Source organism: Polistes fuscatus, unplaced genomic scaffold (assembly GCF_010416935.1).
Source record: "Polistes fuscatus isolate 324 unplaced genomic scaffold, CU_Pfus_HIC Scaffold27, whole genome shotgun sequence".
In the NCBI taxonomy this organism is placed as follows: Eukaryota; Metazoa; Arthropoda; class Insecta; order Hymenoptera; family Vespidae; genus Polistes; species Polistes fuscatus.
The window spans coordinates 2,269,102-2,290,055 of NW_025113104.1; the positions used below are offsets into that span (position 1 = coordinate 2,269,102).

General features: G+C 36.4%; 1 long non-coding RNA gene across 1 annotated transcript in view; it reads right to left on the reverse strand.

The window, feature by feature from the left end:
* The window catches only part of LOC122518966, a 48,523-nt gene extending 38,572 nt beyond the window's left edge, over window positions 1-9,951 (reverse strand). Inside the window, exon 1 of the long non-coding RNA XR_006304214.1 lies at window positions 9,623-9,951. This is a non-coding gene — a long non-coding RNA (uncharacterized LOC122518966). The remainder of the gene's footprint in view (window positions 1-9,622) is intronic.
* Between the last annotated feature and the right edge of the window lie 11,003 nt (window positions 9,952-20,954).

The following is a 20,954-nucleotide window of genomic DNA, read 5'->3' on the forward strand; positions in this document are numbered from 1 at the left end:
CGAGGGAATTTCTCCCTTCTAACCCCATCCCCTCATTCCGTTTCCCTTTCTCCTCTGTCTCTCATTTACCGATGGCATCGCAAATGCGCTTTTGCCTCCGCTGTTCCGCGATGCTCGGACCGTGGCTCGAATAAGAGAACGTTGTGCGAGGGACAGGGATGGATGCGTACTGAACGACTTTCGGTAGCACTTTGTCGAGCGAGTCTATATGAATACATATGTATGTGCATACGTTTCTATGTATATATAATACATATACATATGTATATATCTATGCATATCTATATAGCATCGTGAACTTCTCCGTAGATTCTCCGCGTAGATCGGCGCGATCGCGCATGCGTATAGAGATCTCGGATACTCGTCAGTTGTCCCCCCCTCATCGATTGGGCTCTCGATATCGGCCAGGATTATTGACGTTTAGATCGCACCTCAAACCTTTACCCGATACCGGAGGATATAGAATTCGCAAAATATATCTATTCGAGTATTCTTTGGAATCGACGTTAACGGGTTAATTAAATGGGATCTTTGATAAATCCTTGAAAAGATCCAAGCAAAACATTCATTTGTTCTGCTAGTAGTAAGAATAATTTGAAGGAATAATTTTGTTCCAAAAGAAGAAATTCGACTCTATTAAGAAAGAACGAGTTATCTTATCCTTTTTGTTTAAACGAGACACCTTCGACTTAAGCGAGTGCAATTGGTTGGTTTCGCGGTGTATCGCCAGCTGGCTTGACGCGTCGTCTCCTTTAGGCAACAACACCCTAGTAAGAATGAGAAAAAGAAAGAAATAAAAAAAGAGATGAAGGGGAGGGGCATGTTGTCCACGTGCCGTGGCCCTCCAACTTGAAAGTATGTGTAGATGTGTGTGTGTGTGTGTGTTTGTAAGTATGGTTTGGATCGAACAGGCCAACGAGACATAAGTCGAGCGAGGCACACCTTAGTCGTGTAAAAGCCGCCTGTTGCGAGCACCTGTACATATGTATGTATGTATGTATACATGTATGTATAATATGCATGTAGAAAGAACATTGGCAATCCTGTCGGCTTCTCAAGATGGTTCTTCTCTTCGTCTTAAAGGCGGCCGGTCGATCATCATCGTCATAAATATTTTGCCCGTTAAATGACTACCGAGAGATGTATCGTATACTCTTTCGTTCCTTCGTTCGTTCCTTCGTTCGTTCCTTCGTTCGTTCGTTCGTTCCTTCGTTCGTTCGTTCATTCATTGGCCCAATTCTGCGTAGCACAAAACGATGATACTAATTTCCTCGACATTCATTATGTCAGATTGACAGACACTTCTTTTTCCTTTTTGTCTTTTTTCTTTTCATTTTTATTTTTAATTTTATTTTTCCCTTGCAGCTGATCAGAGCGGATAAATTATTATCGGCACGAAATTGTCTCACGGTAATTTGCGCAATATCTATTTTTTTAATTTTCTTTCTGGTATATAAGAAAATTATTTTAATCAAATATTTCGACTATCATCTAATTTTATTATTTTGTCCGAAGCTAAAGCTAAAGATCGTAAAGGTAAACTTTGGAAATGGGACATGAATAATAGGTACATATGTATATGTGTGTATGTATAATATTATATAGCATGTGAGATCGATGATAAGGTGTTCAGCTTTTGCGAATATATAGATATATAATATATATGCACCTAACATATATAACGTTGTAACGATGTTCACATGAAGACACGAGTTAAACCCATTGGAAGGGGTTAATAGCGAGTAGTAGATATGTGTATAATACTTTGCTGCCAAGCCTCTCTCTCTTTCTCCCTCTCTCTCTCTCTCTCTCTCTTACATACACAAGAAAGCGAGAAGATGATAAATGGCTCATTCCCTTTATGCATCGGTCCACCTTGTTGTCGTCGTTTTCGTCATTGCTGCACCAATTAAAAATGTTTTATTGAAAAAGTTACGCCCAGTGAAATTCAGGAAAATTATTCTTTATTAGGCACTTCCGCCGATCGTTTCTTTGAATGAAAGCATTTTGCTCAACGTATCCTCAAATTTCATCGATTCGTTATAATTAAATTTCGGTATGTTTTCTTTTTTATCTTTTCATACAATGAAGCAAAATTGTCTGACGGACATCTGAATTATGAAGAAAATCGGGACGCGAAGAAACGTTAGGTAAGAAAGTTTCACCGGAGAAAAGATCACGAATTTCTATTATTTCATCTAATGAACGCGAATGAAAAATAAATCGACTGTGGTACTATGAGAAGGTGTCATCTTCGCCAGGTGAAAAGTACAATGCCTGCTCGAGTTTCATACGAATAGCGTGAAACATGGAATTTCCATTACGCGCATATGCACTAATATCACGTACCCACGCTTTTTCTTATCCTATCTTTTTTTCTTTATCTATTTATTTTTTTTTGAAATATCTAGTCTTTGCTTTCCTTTATTTGTTTTTTCATTAAAGATGTCACGCGGACATCTCGAACGAGTCGATGTTATATGTTGCATGGTATGGCGTTTAATGAGTCTCGCCTGACCTTGAAATCTACTTATCGAGAGAGAATATCGAGAACGCATCGGAAGTGGAGCCTCGAAATAAGAAAAAGAAAACGAGAAAGTATCTAACGATCGTTTAAATATGATTTTTAGGATCTTCATCTTGGATACGTCATACTTGAAATTGTAAAGATCCTCTCCGAGAACTTAACTAACTCTCTGTCAGTAATGAAACATCCTAAAGACTGCTTGCTATTCTCATGCCGCAAAAACCTTGTAATTCTTTTCTCGAACGTTCCACTTAATCTTTCATTCGCACTTTTTCTCTTCCTTTAGTAGAAGAAAAGAATAATAAGAATGAGAAGAATAAGAAAAAGGAGTTGAATCCTGCGGATAAGACATTTTCGATCTGGATTCGAATGTAACCGCGTCGATGCTCCTGTTACAAAGTAAAGACAAGTGCGTATCAATGACATATATCTTACTGGTATATAATATCTCGTATGCTTAACTCGAAGGGTAAGAATCTCAGCGTCTGTTATCGGAGTCTGTCTTTTCCTTTGCTCCTACTGGTTCTACCTAGTGAAACGAGAAGAAACGAAAGAGAGAAAGAAACGAAACTCGCAAAGTACGAGTCTGTGGAAGGAAGGGTGGAAATGGGATGGTGGAACTCACTATAGAAATAAAGAAGGAAAAAGAAAGAAAAAGAACGAAAGAGAAGAGAAGAGAAAAGAGAGAGAGAGAGAGAGAGAGAGAGAGAGAAAGCCAGAGATACGGAATCGAGTGAGTGACTGAGGGTTGAAGTGAGAGAGAGCGAGGGTAAAGATAGAAGAGGGTGGAACGAAGAGAGATATAGAAGAGGAGGGGCTCGAGAGGGCGACTCGGAGACTGTGTTTGTGTCTGCCTATGTCTATATGTGTATCTATGTGTTATAGAGAGTAAGAGAGAGAGAGAGAGAGAGAGAGAGTAAGTGAGAGAGAGAGTGAGAAGGGGGTGAGGTGAGGTCCGCCGCAAAATACAAGTTGGTAGGATATCGACCAGCCGGAAGTCTGAGTAGTTGTTGCCATGGAGACGCTCAAGTCAATTTGACCTGGGCCAACAGTCAGCGGCATACTGATGCACGATATGCCATCCCATTATTCATATGGTTTTTACACGGTGGATCATATTTTGCAGCGACCTCCCTTCGTGCCAGGCTGAGCTGAGAACTCAGCAGCACCAGCACAAGCAGCAGCAACTAGCAAGCCAACGAGCTAACCAGCCAACCAGCCAGCCAACCAGCCAGCCAACCAGCCAGCCAACCAGCCTGCCAACCAGTTAGACACTTTTGCTACACAGGAAATGAAAGATAAAGAAAGAAAGAAAGAAATGAGTCTATCTTTTCTATCCTTCAGGGTCCAGTATTCTATAAGACTCGAAGAACTTCTTTAGCCTCCTGATCCCACGTCTATTTGCGTGAAGGAAGAAGAAAAAAGTGTCGAGAGATGGGAGATGGGAGACGAGAGAAAGAGAGAGTGTGGATGGTTGTTGTTGGTAGTGATGGTGGTGGTGGTGGAGGTGGTGGTGTAGGTGGTGTGAGTTAGTAACTCAAGGGAGAAAGATTCCATGGAATGTTCAAAGTATTCGGACGTTTCCACGGCTTTAGGATAACTTTTCTACATGTGTCTTTTTACATATATAGAGTCCGTAGATTTATGTGTACCCGTCTGGGAGATGTGTGCATGTAAAGGGGGAATGTGTGTGTGTGTGTGCGTGTGTGTGTGTATATGTCGCTGAGTGAGTCAGAACGAAGCGAGGGAGGATGACCGATCGGTCAAACTCTCGAGATTGCTTCGTCCTCTCTGCTTCTTTCTCTTTTTCTTTCTCGAAATAGTCTTATAACGCGATGGTAACCATGCGTGCCGAAAATAGAAGCTTTTTCGGGTATCGTAAGGATACTTCGTTTTGGAACGTCTGTCTCGAAAATTGAGCCAAACTTGAAATAAGAACAAAATGTAGATATGCCCTTGCTGCTGCTGCTGATGCTGCCGCTGCTGCTGCTGCTGATGCTGATGCTGATACCGATGCTGTTGGGATTCGTGATTCTTTTTGTTTATTTGACAGATGTTTCGCCATTTTTCTTCGAACGATCAAGAAGAATAGAAAAAAAAGGGTAGATGGTAAAAAAGAAAGAAAGATTTAGAAGAATTCTTGAAAGATCGCACGCTCGATTGAAAATCCTTAGAGTTGGGCAAGTGTATATGAGAGAGGCTATGCATGTATGAACCGAAAAGTGGAGCAGGTCGGTCGAAATATCTTTTCCGAGAATTCTTCATATCTCCTGTCTCGTCGTTGTCGTCGTTGTCGTCGTTGTCGTCGTTGTCGTCATGTCGTCGCGTGTATGATTGTAAGTGCAACTCTTTCGCGCGCTTACTAAAAAGTCTCGGTGATTATTTCGCAGTACATTTTTATATTGATTTCTTTTGGGGGTAAAGAAAAAAAAAGAGAAAAAAAGAAAGGAGAAAAAAAAGTTCTTTACATATTTAAAATTCTACTAAATCGTATAGATACATATATATTCGCACATTTAAGTATATGTATTATATATATAATTTAACTAGAGAGAAAGCTTTCGAATCGGTCGCGGTTAGTTAGTTCGATGCTCTCACTCGGTTAAATTAACTCAGCGTTAATATTTGGCCCTCGTTCACCCTTCCTAAAACCTCTCCCACGCTCCCCCCCCGTCCCCCAGCCCTCATACGCGCCCTCCTCTTCTCGTACGAACTTCTGCCAGTAATGTGAGAGAGAGAGAGAGAGAGCGAACATCACCATTGGTACGTGAAGATTCTTACGAATGTGTGTATAATCTATCTACCAAGCAACCAATGTGCGCATGCCTTCATCTTTGCGTACCTAGTTTAATTGTCTAACACATTCGAGCGATGTAACTTCCTCTCTTTCCCTTTCTCTCGATTTATATACGCGTGCACTAAATTTGCGTATGTATGTATAGGTATAAATGCACGTGCGTACAGAGGAAAAAGGGATTATATTTATACGTAACTAGAATATATGACACACAAGTTGAAAATAAATCGTCGAGCTTTCCATTAAACCAAGAGACACGCGAACAAAGTGCTGTCAGATTTGAGTAGAATGAGTTCAAATTTATTGAACTCATTATAAGTAAATGAATAATTAACAATAAATGATTTGATTTTGTATACCATCGACTTAATAATCAATCCTTTATAAAATTGCGACACCGAACTTTCAAAAGGGAAATGAAAGATTTGAAGAACGCAAAAGGTTGTTCATTATGTAGTATCCTCCCTCTCTTTTTCCACTCTCGAACCCCACGATCTGCGGATTTATCTGCATTGAGTAGCGCGACAGAAGTTCGTAATACGGGTCTTTGAAATGGCACACTCGTACTCGCAAATGTTTGTCCACGTGATATTCATCGCGAGGAAATCGAGCCTTCATCCCTCGCCAACCACCACCACCACCACCACCACCACCACCACTACCACCCTAAACCACCTCAAACTCAGCCCACCCCAAGCTGCCGTACGAAGCTCAACACCCCGAGCCACCTCTTAAATTGCTCATCGCTGTACCGCACATTCGGGAAAGTAATTTTCGTACGGGGGCCATTATTGTATCGCCCCTTCTCGAACGAATGATTACATCATCCGTTCAGGGGTTGGGATGCTGCATCATTCTCGCGCCTACTCAGCCTTGGATTAAGTCGATGCGCGATGCTCACCCTTGCTATGCCAAAATTCATAATCCGTCAAGTTTCGAAGGAGATGAAGATAAAGAAAGAAAGAAAAAGAGAGAAAATTAATTTAATAGCGATACGCTACCATTACGCTTTGCAAATCTTTTCACTTGAATTTTATCTGTAAGAAAATTGATTATATTTTTAGACTAGACAATAAATATGTGCGATTTCTGCTGTGTTATTTACTGAGAAAAAACTGCAAGGACTTAACAGTTAATTTAATTATATTGTACAAATTTATTCTAATATCCGTTGTGTCTAATTTACGCTATATATACATTATTATTATTATAATATTTAATATATGCAAATAACTAATTACAATATTATATTCCTTATATACTATAATTATATAAATATATATATATATATATATGTAAATAAAAATATCTCCAGAGAGAAATCGATGAAGTCTCGTCATATGCAAAATGGAGAATTAGAAAAGGAAAAAGAAAAATAATAAGAAGAAGGAAAGACAAAGATCTACCGTAGGAGTTCTCTCTTCGCTTAGGAAACTATTAGGCTAGCGAATAATTCATGCGGGGTCGCAGCCCGCCAATCCGGTGTCGCACAAGCTTCTCTTCTAGACTTGGGCAAAGTGCATTCGAAGGGAGAAAAAGGAAAAGGAAGATAAAGAAAGATAAAGAAAAAAAGAGAAAGACAGATTTAGTGGAAAAGGGAATAGAGTGACGCAGAGAGAAAGAAAGAGAAAGAAAGAGAAAGAAATTTACAAACACCCGCACACACGCGCGCGCGCACATACAAACAAACATACATAGACATAAAATATAGACGGAGAGAGAAAGAGAGGAAAAGACACGTAGAAAGGGAAAAAGAGACAAAAGAGTCTAGTGTAAGGCTATAGCTGTTGGCGTAGCAAGTCGACCTCTCATCCCCGCTGCCCCATTCCTGCCTTCCCCCAACTTCCCACCCCATCCTCTATTCCGAAAGCTACCCCCTTCTGCAGCGCTTCCTCTCTCTTTCTCCCTCTATACATAATATATATATTTATATACTATATATATATATACATATATACACACAATATATAATATATATATATATATATATATATATGTATATTTCTATCTCTATCTATATTCTCCTCTCGAGCTCGTCTCTCTAGCGTTCTCCTTTCGTTCTCGGTCGATCTCTCTCGGTTGTACAGTGAGTCCCTATATCTCTATCCTCGCCCAGTACGGCACAACCACCCACCTATCCAACCCACCGACCGACCATACCACACAGTAACACCCCGACCGACAGATCAATACCAACCAACTACCAAGCTGCTCTCAGATTATCATTCTATCCGTCCACTTTGAAATCGAGTGACTACTCTCTCTCTCTCTCTCTATCCTTCTTTTTCGGAAGAGAGATGGAAACAGAAACACAGCAAAAGGGAAATGTATATATATATATATAGAGAGAGAGAGAGAGATCGTGACTTTGCTGGTCAGACGTGGCTAGAATTTGATCATCGAATAGCTAGATAGTACTTTACCAAGGTGTACCAGACGAGAAAAGTTCAAACAAAGTCGATCGAACTAAGTTAAGCTTAACGTTAAAAGCAGCTTCGAGATATGATTTGTAAATTTAGCTAGTAGAGAAAACCAGAGAATAGTCAGACAACTGCATCTGTTCCCTCTTCTAAAGATATATATTTCTTTCCATTATTAATGATTATTAATTATTGTTAATCATTTACTACGAAATAAAATACAATATATTAATTGATTTGATAAGGAAAAAAAAATGTTTGAATATACTTTAGTTTACTTTATCAATTTTTCCAATCGATGAACCAACACGAGTCTTCATTTTTTCCTTTTCTTTCCTTTCCTCTCGTTTCTTTTTCATTTTTCACCTTCCACAAGCTGAACGAGCTTATGATCGCATCATACGCGTTACGTCAAATTAAAGAGCAACAGGTGTCTCCGAGCTGATCATTCGATGTACCTACCTACCTACTACGCGCTAAAATGCCAGCAAATCGTTGTAACTCTTTCGATTTGAAATTAAAGCCAGGAAGCTTTTAAAAACTTATCAATAGCAATTAAAAGGATGATCGCGTATCGTTTCTATTCAAGATGAAATATTAGTTACGAATCTTTGCCAGAAATGATAATTCATATTACCAAGCACAATTGCATTCGTATCCAATGTGCACGCAAAGTTCACGTAACGTTTTATTCAATCTAATTTCTTCACTTTTCTTATCGAGCAAATTTTCCTCAAAACCAACCACGTTTTTTTTTATCTTATCATTTGTTTATATATTGCACTTACTCGAAAATAATAGAGACATATAGAATAATGTCAGAGTGCAATTGATATATGGGGGAAAAATGCGTAGGAACGCGTTCTATCGGAGCGACCTTAACCATTCTCAGCAAGGACGGAGAGGGACGGAGAGGGACGGAGAGGGAGGGAGAGAGAGAAAGAGATAAAAATAGAGACAAGTGCACGTCACTGTCGGCACCGACAACGTCACGGAGGCGCCTCTAATGACGTCAGTACCGTGCCGAATGAGATTAGGCTTGCTTCAAGCCTTTATTTGCGGCCCACGCATTCTCTATCTTTTTCATATCTTCATTCTTGCCCGATAACAAAAGTTCACGATGAAAAAGGTTCAACGTTAATTAATTTCGCGAAATTTTCAAGATCAACCAAACGCATAATCGAAAAACTCGATAATTAGATTTTCAACCAAGTCAATCGTACATTATTTCTAATGTAAGTAAAAATAGAAGGAGAAATTATTCGTCTAAGGCAGGCTTCTACAAAAAAAAAAAAAAAACATAAACTTACTAACATAGAAACTTTATAAGATTGCGATTAAAAATAGCATTAATAAAACTTGAAATACAATTTAAACATGGTATTCATTTATAAGCGATAAATTCTTGAATTTAACACGTTCTTTAGCAACGATAAATTCGTGAAATCATTCTCTGATAATTGCATACATTCAAAATATTTTATGCGTGGCCCAAAACACCTCGTCTTCTTTTCATGTAACTCAGAAACGCTGAAAGATTGGACACCCTTGAATTCTAAAGGGAAATATACAAATTTTTCGAAATTTCCAGCTATTTTTTCTTCTTCTTTTCGTTTAAGTACGGACGTAGTAGCATTGACCTACTGACGAGATAAATATATCCATCAAAGTTTTTTTTTTAGATAGTCGATACTATGCAAAGTTTTCGAACTATGAACTAACGATTCGCCCTGTCACCTGTAGACGTAGCTTTCGAGTTATACTTGGAATAATATTCTATCTTTGCGTATTAGAAAAAAAAAAAATTACATAGAAATTCGATTATTCGTAAAATCCCGTTTCCCTTATTGTCAAGGAAACAAAAGAAGGGCAAAATACCTTAAAGATTCGAAGGCATGCTTCGCGATAGGCTGCCAGAACCCCTGTGCATATCCTCCTCTCACAGTTATTCTACACCAGCATTATCTATACATACGAGTATACATATGTACGACGCGACACGGAATGAAAAAGAACGGAACAAATAAACGAACGAACAAACGAACGAACGAGAGAGAGAAAGGGAAAGAAATTCGTTGGCGACGCGAGCATCCACGGCATAAATCGGCTGAAGGGAAAAGTTTTTGGGTGCGGAGAGTTAGCAGTCGGTATCTCGCACGGTGGTGGTAGTGGTGGTGGTGGTGGTGGTGGTGGTGGTGGCGTCGTCGTCGTCGGCGTCGTCGTCGTCGTCGGCTTCGTCGTCGTCGACGAACACGTATGTGCACGTATATATACATAGGTGTTACATACGTAGATACGTAGGTAGGACGTACGGGGCCATATGTGTATGCGGTTTTATCTGGCGGTACTTGGGGATGTTGCGGGTTGATTTATCGCCTGTCGTTGCCATGGAAACCTCAGCGTGACCGGCTTGCGCGACACCCTCATATCCGAGTCGACTCTGCTTGCTTTCCTCTCCCACGCGGGTGTATGCGCGCGCGCGCGTGCACCACCTTCTCCTCTCTTCTCCTCTTTTCTCCTCTTTTCTCCTCTTTTCTCCTCTTCGCTATCATCGTCTCACGGTTTCTCTCACCCTCCCCTATACACTTAGTATTTCGATCCTTCTCCCACCCAATTTTCATCTCTCTCCTTTCCTTTCGATTGAAGCAAGCAAGCAAGCAAGCAAGCAAGCTAGCAAGCATGCAACTATCTCTCTTGCACTTTCCCTATTTCCTCTGAACCCTCCTCCACCCTGTATCTACTCCTCGTACCACTGCTACTACTACTCTTTCGCTCTACCTCTTTCGTGTCTTTCTTCTCTCTCGCTCACTCTGTTTGCCGTCCTTTCTTGTTACCCTCTCTTTCCGCTTTTACCTTTGTCCCTCTCTAACCTCATCGCTATGACGTCTCGACATACCTTCTCCCCTCTCTCTCTCTCTCTTTCTCGCGAGCTTACTTTAACTCCCCCACCTACAGATCTCATCCCCTTTTATAGCTTCTATCTCTCTCGTTTCCTTGCTCGCCTATCTCGCAGGAATTGTCCTTCTCTTTTCAACTCCCTCCCGCTTTCTCTCTCTTTAGGTTCGGAACTCTCTGCACCTTCTACTATACACTCTGTCTGCTCGTCCCTTTTCTCTCTTCCTCTCCACTCAGTCTATCTTCTTCTCGTTTCCTTTTCTTCCTATTTTTTTCTCCCCCTTTCCCAAGCCTTCTCTCTCCCTTTCTCTCTCCCTTTTCCATCGACCTCTTGCTTCTTCCATTCCTCGTTGCCCGTCCCATTCCACGCCACTACCACCCCCTCTTCTTTCTCTTTTGTACTTCGACTCATAACCACCGTTGCTCTCCTTCGCTTTCCATCTTCTACTCCCTCGGGTTACTCTCTTCTCTCTCTCTCTCTTTCTCATTCCCTCACCTTTTCTCTTTCTTTTCCTCTTTTCTTTTCTTTTGTTTTCTTTTGTACTCTTTCTTTCTCACTCTTTCTCCCAAGAGGGAGAAGACCTCCCTCTACATCTATCCTATTCTCTCTCGTTCTCTCTTTTATTTTTTCTTTCACTCTTTTTCTATTATTCTCTCTTTCATTCTTTCTCTCATCTTCTCTCGCTCTCTCTTACTTTCTCCATCTCTTTCTTCCTCTTCCTCTTTCCGTGATGCTTGCTCTTCATCATGGTCACCCACCCACTCCTCGTTTCTCTTTTCTCTCTTTCTCTCTCTCTCTCTCACTCTTCCGTCCCTCCAACTCTACTCTCATCATCCCTTCGATATGCACCCCTTACCACTATCGGTCTCTACTTCTACGTGCAAGGTTGAAACCCCCCTGGAGAAACGTCAAGGAGCTGACTACTACCGGCACAGAATTCTGTTCAAAGAAAAACTTTTACGTACTTACCCCCTTCGCTCTATTTCTTTTTCGCTTCCTATCTACCTTTTTTCTTTTCTCCTTCTTCTTTATTCTTCTACTTTTCTGTTCCTGTTCTTCCTTATTTCTTTCCTATCTCTCTTTCTTCCTATCTTTCTTCCTACCTTTCTTCCTACCTTTCTTCCCACCTATAGTTGTTCTCCAAAAGCCAGAAAGTTTCCAACGATCATCTAACGTTCGCGCTTTCCATCTTGTCCTTTCTTTTGATAATCTTTCCTTTGTTTCTAGTCATTCTTATCAAATTAATAATTCCCGAAACTATAAATCTTACGTAACTAAATCGCAATATATATATATAAGATAATCAGTTATTGATCTATCAACAGGAGAATCTATAATTAGTCAATCTATAATTGGCCAATCGACATTTATTTCAATAGTTATCAACTTACGCGCGGATACTACTCTTTTTTAATTACAATATAAGGAAATTCATTTTATTTAGTAATTGTATACAAATTATCTCGAATATTCTATGTCCTTTGATTTTCCTTTTTTCTCGTTTATAACAATTACAACAACAAAAATCGACTAGTTTTAAGTATTATTAATTATCTTCAATATTATCGCGATGATAAGAAAATTAATAAAAGAATTGAAACTTTTCGAAAAATATTTCAAGAATCCTTGATTGTACATCGAAGAGACACCTAGGAAAAACTTTTATCGACAGATTCTATACGAAACGTACCATTATCTTTTTTACAGTTTGCGTTATATCGAAGGTAGGTAAATTAAGTTTCTAATTTACCGACAGTAGATAATTTGTGCAGATGATAAAACAACATGTAGAAAATTTGATAAATTTCAAAGCAAATGATTGATTTTGAAAACTATTTCTTTTAATCTAGATTAGAGTGGAAACCTAATCACAAGTAGCTAGTGTTTCATTTTAAATAATCATACTGTATATATATATATATTTATTTGTAATATTTTCTTTTTAAAATACTTATTCATTTTTGCAATTAATTCATATTTTTATAAACCGAGAAACGAAGAAAATCATTTGTTTAAAAAACATTATACTGGTTTGAAAAAAACGTTGAAACTTCGTGAGAAAGAAACGCGAAAGGAAAACTGCAACGGAAAGAATGAGGATCGATAATGGTGGGCAGAGAAAAGGGTACGACGACAAGGAGATGAAGAAAAAAAAAATAAACCGAAAGAATATTCTAGACCACTCTTTGTTGGTTTTATTGTTATCAACTCATTGCAATATTTCAAGGGAGATAGCATAGATCGATAGAGGCTGTATTTTTCAAGAATGCCCGTTTTGTTTCTGTTTCTATTTCGTTGTAAGAATGCTCTTTTCGTTGATACACTGAAAATTCGAAATAAATAATAAATGTTTATAATAAAAATATTGTACATTGTGGATATCCGTAGACATTATAAAAAAAAAAGGTTAAATTATACACGGTTTTTTTTTTTTTTCAACGAAATACCGTCTATCTAATCTACAGCAGAATATTAAACGAGTATATATGAATGAACCGATTGGAATCGGTTTATACATACAGATCAGTGCATCATACAAATTGAGCTATATAAATTCAAGCTGTTCGTATGCCCGGGCAAAACCGAAAATAATCTCTTCCGATTAGAAGATCTATTCGCATGTTAATCCTCGAGGTGACCCGTTATCGTCGAAACAATCCATTCTAATCTTCTAAGTCGAAAGACACGTTCGCGGTTTTTCCTTCCTTTTTTATTTATCCTAACAACTGCGTATCAGGCACGCGTTTCAATTACTTATGTGGAATTTATGGGTAATATTACAACAAAAACATTGGAGAAAAAAAGTCTACTTAAGTAGTTGGTTCCCCGTGAAAGAAAGAAACACATTTAAACTTAAAAGCGTTCGCTGTCGCTAAAGACTATTACTCGATTCGTTGTCACGAAGCTTGTCTTATCTTGTGGAAATAAAAACGAAATAAAAACGAAATAAAAACTAAATAAAAATGAAAAGAAAAAATATTAACGATTTGTGTTTTCCTATAAATAAGCTGCCTCCGACGCATCGTACTTATTATAATTGTGTATTCACGCTTAACGAATCTTTCTTGGTTTCTTGTCATGTCGCCATTTAACAGAACAACTTTGATTTTCTTCCTTTTCGTCGGTACAATTTACTTTCAGGTAAAACTTCCACGATAATTTTCATTGTTAATCGGTATATTTATTTATTAATGATAAGTATTTAGTAAAATAAATGATCTCTATTAATTAGAGTATTTCTATTTTATTAGTCCATAAATTGAATGATCATTTTCAGAATGTCGAATCAACGATAGACATTTTTGGGATACTTGAAACACCTCGACGCATGTACTGTCAATTTAATTGCGTCGATATAAACACTTGGAATTTTATTTGGAATTCGTTGTGTTTGAAATTATGTCCCGAATTGGTATTGCTCGTGACCACTACAAGTCCACCAATGACAATGACAACAAGTTCTACGCCGAAACAAGAACCTACAGCGACGATGCCTACAACTGCAATCACTTCGTCTAATGCACCTTCATCAAATCCTTCATCAAATCCTTCATCGAATGCAGGGACAACAACGGTGGTGACTTCTTCTTCTCCTTCTTCTTCTTCCTCGTCGGCAGGTTCAACAACACCGTCTACTACTGTAAGTGGTGCAAGTAGTACGAGTTCTTCCTCGCCAACTACGAAGATGGGTTAATGATTTGAATCATTTTATTTTATCATATTGTTTATCATCCCATCAGAGAAATGCAAGATGGCGTTGCGTGTTCGAAATCATTTGATAATGATCGAATTTAACTTTGTATTTCTACTATATGGCATTTAATAATAACAGATGCACTTTTACCTCTATGTAATTGTTTCTTCTTTTTAAGAAAAAAATAACAATAAAGAAAGATTATTCCTCTTTCTCTTAGTGTTTTTTTAATTAAATTTTCAAAGTTTGTAATTATATATAATTATGCATATTGCATCGTCATAATTAGATTAAAAACAGAAGGTAAAGAAGAGGTATAAAATACCAGTTAGATCGTAACACGTCGAACATGCAAATCGATGACGAACAACAACCAAACGCGATAAAAACTATAAAAAAGAAAATAAAAGAGAATGAAAATAAAGATTACGATGGATCGATGTGTAGAAAAGGAGACCTTGCTCTCGTTGTGAAAGTTAACGTGTCGTCTACGAGCTATTACGAGAATCTTGTGTCCTCTCACTTTCTGCATACGTTTACGGGAAATTGATTATCGATGAATTACCATTGGCCGATCCTCGTAAAACTTGATCGACACTAATTAAACTAATTACAAGCCGTGGTTACTGTGTTAATGACCGACAGACAAGATTCGAGTCTTTAAAACACCAAGCACTTTAACTTAAATGTTCTTATTTTCCATGTAAAAGTAACAAATCATCTTTACGTGATTAATGGTTACTTAATATTATATAAAAAAAAAAAAAAACCCATTGCTACGATTTTGTAAAATTAACCCTAAATACCGTTAAAAAATTACACGTTGGATACGAAAAAAAACTTTGAAACTATATTCCGTTGATTTTGATGAAATTATTGATAAATGAAAAATACACTATTAAAAAGGGTGATTATTGAAATATCGTACAACGAGGAAAGAAAAAAATCAATCTCGCTCGAGAAATCCCGAGGACTCTAACATAAGAGGTGCATCGAGATGCAAGATTGCGCAGAGAACGCGTGCGACGAAGCGAAAGTTGATCTTTGCTACACAACAAGTTGGAATATGGTTCTTTCGAGATAGCGTACGCGATCAGGGTCGAGTTGTTAAAGTACTCGATGACCACCCTGATTCAGATTTGATTCAGAGATTATAGTTAGACGATTCGGAAGAATAATCGATCGAAATTGATCGTACGTAAGGAGAAACTTAATCTTTATATCTCTTTTCGTCATGTCACACTCGATGTGTACTTTTCCGAATTACAATTAATTTCGAATAAGGCAATAATCCTTTAATTTACCTTCCTGAAGAATTTCGAGAAGGAATAAAAAAGAAAGAGAAAAAAAATATAGTTTATGTAGTCAGTGTTGTATATCATTTCTAAAATTAAAATAGCGTAATATTTAGAAAGCATACATGCTTCAAATTAAAATTCTAATATTTCAAACCGATCTCGATAAATTTGACTTGAAAAATTGCAAAAATTAAGATCACCTTTCCTGTGTTTAATTATAAAGAATTTGTTCACGTTCTATAATGAGAACACGAGTAACTATTACTCCTGCATTGTTTCGTATTAATTGCTATCAACGTTGACGAACAAAAATTGGATGAATACATGCTTACGCAGATGCATAAGTACTTATATATGTACGTGTAAGTATGTAAGTACTTTGGAGAAATTCTCTGGTTCGTCTTTTACAATCTCTTACGAAACAACGAGTTGAGCTCTCGTGTGTAGATTTATTAACAGAGAGGTAGGTAATTGTTGAAGAAAAAATCGTATCACGAGACCTGATCCGTCCTACTTACGAGGGACGCCTCTCTCCCTCCCTCCCTCTCTCTCTCTCCCGATCTCAATCTCTTTCACCAACTTATGCTTGATCGCCTTCTTCAAAAGACTCCTTTCTCTTCTTCCTCTTCTTTTACGCCGAAACAAATTTAGAATGAAGATTGATCATTGGCAATTTTCTACAGGAATAGGAAACATATTTGTATCATGTGTTATTTTATTACATTTTAAAAGATAATCCTACTTTTATTATATCAAACATAGAATTAACTAGAAAGTTCGTGCCGGTTTATAATCAGGCAAATATCTAATATATATATATATATATTTTTACTAAATAAACATATAATTTTTAATAACAACATTTAAGTTTTATATGGTAAATTTATATAAACAAAAAATATATATTGTATAAATCGGCACAAAGTTTCCGGGTAACTCGATATATTTTCATTATTCGGATAAATGATATAAAATAATTATTTCTACCTGTAACTATTATTTCTAGGCTAACCAAAAATATGAAATAAAATATTATTAATATTAATAATAATCTTTCTCTTCGATGCAACTGATCGTCCCCCTCCTTATTATATCTTTTTTTCTACTTCTAATCATAGAAAGTTAGAAGAGAAAATGGTATGGTCTTCGGTACTGTCACTTTCGGTCTTGCCATTCATGAAGGATATCGGTTTCAACGTGCTAAACGGACATACGTACGTAGGGATAGTCTTTCCTATATCGACTTTCAAACGTGTCGCCTGTATTGGAAATAGAAATATCTATATAATGAAACAGAAAAAAAAACAAAAAAAAAATATACAATAAAAACAAAAGGAAAATTATTAAATTAATACGTTAAAAAATGAGAAAGGAATGATGAAATGCAGAAAATAAAATTTGGGTCAGAAAAGCGTGAAATGCCAAGGTCCGACATCTTTCTTTTTTCTTTTTTACATATAAGTATGCGTGTATATATATATATATATATAAGAAGAAAATGCATTTGTGTAAGTGTAACACTTTTTCTTCTTTCTTCTTTGTACATATTATGCTGTAGCACAGGACATTCAAATGCCTACAAGTGATCGTGTTTCGGATTCTGTAATCTGGATTTTGTAATAGGTACCTTGAGAATAAAGGAACAGGGGTTTGATATTGCACAATAATGCAGAAGGGCTGCATATCGATTTCCGTTGTTCGCGTCTTATTCAATAAAAGCATCAAATTACTATCGACCAACTTTCCTTTCCTTCGGAGAATAAAATAAACTCAAACTTCTTTAATTGAAATAGATTCGAACAATTTTAACGTAATTAGAAAGAACAATATATAATAGTGAAAATACTTTCTCAATTGCATACAATGTTATCGATTGTATAACGATCATAATGATTTAATGAAAGAAAAGAAAAAAAGAAATACATTATGTCACTCGTATACTCGAGTTAATGCGTGCTCATGCGCTCGATCGACAGTCAAACCTGTTTAAAAAAATTATTCCAAAAGAATTTCCGGAGTCGCCCCAATCAAGGATACACAGGATAAAATCAATGTACGCATCGCCAAAGAATTTTTACTTAACGTAACAAACACTGACAAAACTTTTAGGCTAATTTCTAATCTTTAAGATTGTCAATTATAAAATAAGATAAGATCCATATTGAAACGCACGAATGCGCGCATTAAAAAACGGATTACGTTATTAAGATCCAATCTTTCATGGCGTACCCTCAAATTCTCTTGGATAGGTTTAACCGGCTGTTCAATTTCTTTCATGTCTGCTGTCTCCTTTCTTTTTTTTCCTTATCTTCTTTTTATATACTGATTTTTGAAAGTCACAATTGTTACGATTTATCAAAGACTCTACCAAATAATGTAACGAAAGAAATTCCTGTAAATTAAAATGCTATCGATGTTCGATCGTCTATAAATTTACTAAACAAAATTAGAAAGATATTCAATAAAAAATACATCACATTCATCTACACTATTTTGAACAACTCTTCTCATCTTTATCATGGTGTAAATCATTTTGAAAATAATATAAAAATGTATATTAATTATATATCAAATTGATGGGATGAATTTAAATGAACACACCTTGAACGTTTTAAAATATTTATAGTAATGACTCAAGGTAATGGCTGACCGGTTCAAGACAATTCATTCCCGTTATTATACTTTCTATCGAAACCGTTCGACCATGTAATCTCAGCAAACGTTCATTTTCTTGCAACTAATGTACTTACGAATTAATACACTATCTCCCTCTCTCTCTCTCTCTCTCTCTCTCTCTCTCTCTTTGTTTCTCTTCAAAAGATTTATATACCTTAGCACGAAAACAAAGGTAGTGAAAAGTATTAGACAGAGATAGATAGAAAGAGAGAGGGAGAGAGAAAGATAGCAAGATAAGTTTAATAATTCATTTTCATTCATTCAACTACTCGGTAATACCACTTTATTAATCACGTCGTAACTTCATTTTATTTCTGATACCCTCTTAAACTTTCTTACCTATTATCCACAGTTTAGATAATTTTACGATGCAATAAAAGCTTATTGTGATGAATGAGAATCGTCAACAAGACGATAACACACTAAACAATTATATTATAATTATATCCAATTTAAAGGAGAATGTCGACGAGTCGTCGAGACAAGGTAAATGTCGAGTAATGCTTGACAAAAAAAGCGTATTAAAGAAAAATGCATACGCGTGTATATACACTACTAGCCAAAAGTATGAAATATAAAGTATGAAATGCTGATTTTTATAAAAATCGGACATATTGATAAATTGAAAAATAATTAATCGATATTACATTAAATATAAACAAGTTAAATGATGTTTCAAAAAAGGTTTCAGCATTTTCTTATGCCCATAATACTCTTCAATAATTTATACACTCGATTTAAGATAATTCATGAAATAAACATTCCTACTGTGACATCTTCAGCAATTATTTACAAGAAGTATGGAAAAATATTAAATTAGAAACGCTCGGTAAACTAATTGCAAATATGCACGTATATAATATGTTCTTTTATATTTAAATAGGAATTTTAAACTCTCTCTCTCTCTCTCTCTCTCTCTCTCTTGGCCGGTAATGTATCTGTGTATGTTGACTTACGTAGGCACACGTAGTACGAAATTGTGAAGGGGGTGCAGGAGAGAGAGAGAGAGAATATCACGAGCTTGTTTAACGAGCGTGTCCTTTTTAACCGAACAACTAAGCACGCTAACCATGGACCCTCGAGATAAATGGATCGATGATATTGGCCAAGAGATCGTAGCTCGAGGCTCTTCCAATTTCATCGATATAGTTTAGTAAAATCGAAAGAAATCTTTATTCATCTAGAAAGCTTTATTTCAATATTTTTAAATGTCTTTTAACGTGCGAACCAATTAAAGAAAAGTCAATAGTTAACTCATCTTAGGTAATGTGTTTTTTACAATTTTTAATGTTTTATCCTCTGTAATATTGTTCGAGTTTCGTGAGAAAGATAACAGACTCGATAACATCCATTCACACCCTTTCACTGTAATTTGCATTTCGATACGTGTATTATATTTTAGATAGCTTCCGTTACTAGAAAGTAATGAGCTTTCACTTTCGATTATTTAAGATTGATATTATTTTGATCAGTATTTTGTTCATTAAATTATTAAAGATATATATATATATATATATACGTGAGTGTGGGTTGAAAAATGTTGAGTCCACCATAGAAACAATTTTTTTCCGGTCAGTATTGCAAATATGCATGATTAGTATTTGCAAATAAAAAGGGAAAGTTTACATCAGCGTTGAAAATTTGTATAAAAAAACATAGTATTATGTTATTAAGAATACCGACTATCTATTTAATATTAAATTTACGTTATTGTGATACGTTTGCTGTGTTAAAATCTTCGTTTTTCTTTTGTTTTTTTTATTAATACTGATCCTAATTTTGTTTAAAAATATTGAGATAATAATAAAAAGCCATCATATTGTTTAATTGTTATATTTGTTACTGCAAATAAAGGCCTGTTCGATGTCCATCCAGTTATTCGAGATAATCAATGTCTCAAATTGAGGGCAGCAGTCGTGTGGCGCTCGTTTAGAGAAAGGAAAGTAAAACGCGAACGGTAGCTACGCCTTTTTCCTTCTTCTTCTTCTTCTTCTTCTTCTTCTTCTTTTTCCTCATCTCTTTCTCCTCCTTTATTCATTCAACCGACTCCATTCTCATCTCGTACAAATTATGCACTTACTTACGTACACTCACTTCCTCATGTAAATGTTCTTCTTTATCTACTTGAAAAGATTACTCGAGAAAAATTCATTTGTAAATCACTTGTCATGATTCCCAGATTCCCATTCGTTTAGTATCCATCTAAGGATTCAGAACAGGTTTTTCTGTTCGTTTTATTATTCAAATTGAACAAAAAATGAAATGTATATACTTACTTTCGGTTGGCCAGTATATGTACAAAGTAAATGCTTGCATATAAAACACATATATCCCCCCCCCTCCCTCTTCCCTCAGACCATTTGTAGATATCCTCGTGCATAGAATTTCCTATGAAATTGTACCTTTTGATTAGTTTGACTCGAAATAAGAATAATTATTAAAATTAACATATGAATTACTCATCATTTATTTCTCATTAATGTAATATCCATTTAAAGCTTTCCCCAAGCAGGTTACTTTGTTGAAAATATGAAAGAAAATGATGTACTTTCATGAGATATATTCGTAAAAATAACTAACCGTGCTCGTACATAATTTTGGCTTACTGCTTTTTCGTAGCCGCAGTCTCTCGAACAACGTATCGAA